Source organism: Carassius auratus, chromosome 33, assembly GCF_003368295.1.
Source record: "Carassius auratus strain Wakin chromosome 33, ASM336829v1, whole genome shotgun sequence".
NCBI classification, from domain to species: Eukaryota; Metazoa; Chordata; class Actinopteri; order Cypriniformes; family Cyprinidae; genus Carassius; species Carassius auratus.
Window position 1 is genome coordinate 1436319 of NC_039275.1, and position 5000 is coordinate 1441318.

Below are 5000 nucleotides of genomic sequence, written 5' to 3' on the forward strand. Positions count from 1 at the left end.
GAACTTTCCCTTGGAACGTTCTCCCCTCCTTATATTGGACGAAATCCATTGTGTTTGCTGTTGGTGTGGAGTTGAATCAAATGGCTCGACCCGGATCTGGGGTTCTGGTTGTCGCCTGGGAGCGGATACTCGTCTCAGAGCATGGCTAGGGTGGTGTTTGGGAATGGCTGAACGAACACGGCCCGCTGGAGGCCGTACAGCGCCGCCGTTTGTCATCACATCGAAAACGTCCTGAAGGGGAGACGCACGAGGGACAGTCATACTGGGCAGGTGGATCCGCAGCTCACGCCATAACGTCATAGACCTGCAGTCCTGCATCAGTTCAGACAAGACACAGGTGAGACGTGTTTACTCATGCAATGTTGTTTTAACGATTCAGAAACTCAACTCTTGGTGCATTCAAGTTTGCAAAATTCGTAATTTTAAGTCGGGAGTCAGGTTGAAGCAAAGACGTAAGATATATTAAGAATAAGCCCTGCCTTCGAACTAAAGAACCAATCGCTTTAGACTGCATTAGCTCCCGCCCACTTTTTCAGTGCAGCTGGTGCCAAAATTATTTTTTCCATAGGGATTTTTAAAAAGTCTTTATTAAATGGTTGTACGCCATGAACCGAACCAACCAGCTACCAGGAGAAAAAAACAACATCACAAACTTTGATTTGAAGCAGGAACGTATTTGAAAAAGCAGAAAAAATGAGGGAAAGAATTACAATCCCATGAACACTGCGAATAATATTATAAGGTTATTTTCAAATATGCATACATGTGTGTGTGTAGTGTGTGTGTGTTGTGTGTGTGTGTATATATACAGTGGGGATCGAAAGTTTGGGCACCCCTTGCAGAATCTGTGAAAATATGGAGTAATTTTCAAAAAATAAGAGAGATCATACTAAATGCATGTTATTTTTAATTTAGTACTGTCCTGAGTAAGATATTGTGCATAAAAGATATTAACATTTAGTCCACAAGACAAAAAAAATGCTGAAATTATTAAAATAACCCCACTCAAAAGTTTGGGAACCCTTGGTTCTTAGTACTGTGTTCTGTCACCTGATGATCCTCGACTGTCTTTCTGTTTTGGTGATGGTTGTGCATGAGTCCCTTGTTTGTTCTGAACAGTTAAACTGAGCAGCGTTCTTCAGAAAAATCTTTAAGCTCCTGCAGATTCTTCAGTTTTCCAGCATCTTTGCATATTGTGAACCCTTTCCAGCAGTGACTTTATGATTTTGAGATGCATCTTATCACACTGAGACATTTGAGGGACTCAAACACAACTATTAAAAAAAGATTCAAACATTCACTGATGCTCCAGAAGGAAACAAGATGCATTAAGAGCTGGGGGGTGAAAACTTTTGAACATGATGAAGATGGCCAAATTTGCCTTATTTTGTTGAAATATAATTTTTTTCCATTTAGTTCTGCCCTCGTAAGCAACAGAAGATACTTGTATGTTTCCCGGTACACAAATTAAGTAAAATTTACCTTGATCTTCAAATTCTGAAAGTTTTCACCCCAAACTTTCGATCCCCACTGTATATATATATATATAAATATTTTAGTATTTGAGAGTGTAGGTGATCAGCGCAATCACTAAGTTGCATATATACAAAATACATAGTACTATGCAATCCTGATAAAATACTGTGTATAATGATTCAATTTACAGGCACCTTCAGATATAGAATAAATGCACATAAAAGTAAAAACACACATAGTGTGAATTCTTTATTCATAATTTTGTAGAAGTAGTTTACCAAATCCTAAATACGAACTTCCCAGGAGGACCTGAGCGCACTAAATGAATAGACTGCTATCTTACCACCTACTACAGTTCCCACACATCAAAAGCACACCTTTCAAGGTTAAACGTTCAGCAGAAGTGCATCAGCAGAGAGACTGGGAAGAACTCGTGTGATTGTGCATGAATGCATGTGTGATTGCGGTACGTTGCACATGAAGTCAGCTAGATGAACAAAGACAGCTTGAGGGTTTTTGGATTGTTTGGTAGAGCTGTGCAGTTCCTACCAAGAGCAGATACTCTCTGAAGACCGTCTCTCTCCCCACACACATGCACACACACACACACACACACACAGACACACGCACACACACAGATTGGCGCGTCCCCAGGGCTCTCTGTTCATATGATGCCATTGCCGCAGGCCACTGTTTTCCCTTATGAGAGAACAAATGACCTAAAGTAGAATGGTTCAGGGTTAAATTAGGACACATGGGATGCTCTGTGGAAAACAGAGCTGTGTGTTATTTTGGTGCATGTTTGCTTCTGAGTGTGAACATTTCCATGTCTATGGCAATAACACCACTGAAAAGTCTTCAAAATGCATGTTTTCCTTCAGAATTTGGTCAGACACCGAGCTAGTCCTGACCTCTAATCTGCATAGTTTGAGTAAATGTTCCCGTATCCTGCATCGACTAGAAGAAGAGAAAGTACTGTGACGCCGTTGTCATGTGATCTGGATGCTGGTCGCTTCGAAACCGCACAATTACACTGCAAAGTGATTCTTTAAACAAGTGTTTTTCAGTAAAATCAAATGTGACTTTATTATGAATTGTGACAAAAAAGGGACTTTATGCTTTTAACAATAACAAACGGGTTAAGAAAACTAATACTTGTTTACTCTCTGAATTATGACTATTAATTTTGCTATTCAAAAAAAAAAGGAGGGGGGGCTACTTATTACCTTCTATCATAAATATTTATTTGATATAAAATGTTTAGATATTTGTACAAGTATTATAGGGTCTTCGAGATATATAGTAGTTTTTGTTAATATTTGTAAATAAATGATATTTTATTTATATATTTTCTGCTTTCATGTTAATTTTATTAAAGTTTTTTTTTATTATCGTTTTAAATGTCTATATATATAATTTTTATACATTTTTGTTTTAGTACATCAAATTAAATGAAATTGAGAATTTTTTTTTATGTTTTCTTTTGTTTAATATCTATTTTTACTTCAAATGTTTTAGTTAACTGAAATAGCCCTGATTTGTACTGTAAAGCAAGACAAAAATACTGAGTAAGAAAACTTCTAAACTAGTTTATGATCTTGAATTGTGTGTGTGTGTGTGCGTGTCTATCTGTTTGTGTGTGTGTGTGTGTGTGTGTGTGTGTATCTGTTTGTGTGTGTGTGTGTGTGTGTGTGTGTGTGTGTGTGTGTGTGTGTGTGTTTGATCTCTGGCCAGACTGAATTGATCTGTTTGTCTCAGGAGAGAGCCTGTGGTTTTCTGCAGCGTTGTAGACGTCTTCTCTTACACGTCTCACACAGATCTGAAAAGTGAAACTGTAATCACTTGTTTTGTTCAGTTGACTGGTGTGAAGTGTGTACTTTACAGCAGGTCAGAGATTGAAGGGCGTGTAGGATCCCCCAGTCTATATTAATAACACACACACACACACACACACACACCACTTCAACCTAAAATAAAAATTCATAAAGTTTTAAAAGGTTGATGCAAATTGGAATGGAAATGTCATGTAAACGCTATTATGATCTTCAGTCAACGGTGGCACAGATAAATTCATTAATTTACTAATATTTCATAGTAAGTTAATCTAATAAAACATGCCATGGCAAACATATTAAAAATCAGTAATACTGTAATTCACTCATAATAGCCTGTGGTCCCTGGTTGGCCAGCCACTCGTGGGTCATGAATATTAATTAGGCTATGTGATATCTGATTGGCTGGAAGGCAGATGTTAGTAGGTGAGCTCTAGTCATAGATTAGCATTAGATTAGCTTTTATTTCAGTCCGGTGTTTCTGCTTGGTCATGAAGTTTGTTTTATACATCTGCCTGATTTTTGTCCTTCATGCTGCGGTCAAACAGTTTATCAGTCAGAAAACTGACGCTTAATAACCTCAGAGACGAACAGTTGTTTTCACCGTGAGAAACTGAAGTGTGAACTCTCAAAGGCTTGTGTATGTGGTGTGTGGTCACGAATGTGTGTGTGTGTGTGTTCTTTGAATACAGGTTTGTGTTGTGTAAGGTTTGTTTGTAGGACGTTTACGTGAATAGAGTCTCATACCTGTGTATTCTTACTGAGAACGAAACGTGTGAGTGTGACTGTATGTACAGGTAACGTGAAGAGAGCAGTTTACCAGAAAACAAAACAAGGCTTCGAAAGTTTGGGCTCTTTTTAGAAAAACCAATACTTTTATTCATCAAGGATGGATTCAATTGCTGTTCTTTTGAACTTTCTGTCCATCTGTGAATCCTAACAAATAAAACATATCACATTTTCCACAAAAATATTCAGCAGCACAACTGTGTTCAATGTTTTCTTGAGCAGTAAATCATCATATTTTCATGATTTCTGAAGATCACGTGACACTGGAGACTGGAGGAATGATGCTGAAAATACAGCGGAGCATCACAGAAATACATTATATTCTAATAGATATTCACACCGAGAAAAATAAATTTACATTCTAATAATATTTCTTATTTTAACAGAATTTTCTGTAAGAAAACAAAACCAAAAATGCTTCTTGATGAACAGAAGACCCCTAAAATGACCCTATACTTTTTATGTTGGAGCCGCTAAATCGTATTGTGAAAAATGATGATTGTTTCCTAACAGGTTTCTTTGTTGCTCTTCACCTCATCTTTTATTCGTCATACACACAGATAGCCCCGCCCCCAAACCCATGTCATTGGCTGAGTCGGAACACACCAGAAGCCATCTAAACATCTCTCTCTCTCTCTCTCTCTCTCTGTCTCTCTCTGTCTCTCTCTGTGTCTCTCTCTCTCTCTGTCTCTCTCTCTCTGGTCAGCACTTGTCTTGTCTTGACTGGTGAGATTAATAATAACAGCCAGATGCTTTCTGGCAGCAGCTCCCCATGCGGCCGATCCAGAATGGAGTCGTATACGACCTCAGTTTCCACTTTGCTCATTAATAATGACAGCCAAAGGTGCTCTTAGAAGGAACTGCGTCTCAAGGTGAATTTTAATCAGGCAGAACATGGCACGT

The 5000-nt window shown here is 38.3% G+C and overlaps 1 pseudogene; it reads left to right on the forward strand.

Moving 5' to 3' along the window:
- Positions 1–63: 63 nt before the first annotated feature.
- The window catches only part of LOC113052687 (E3 ubiquitin-protein ligase DTX1-like), a 25948-nt pseudogene continuing 21011 nt past the window's right edge, over positions 64–5000 (forward strand).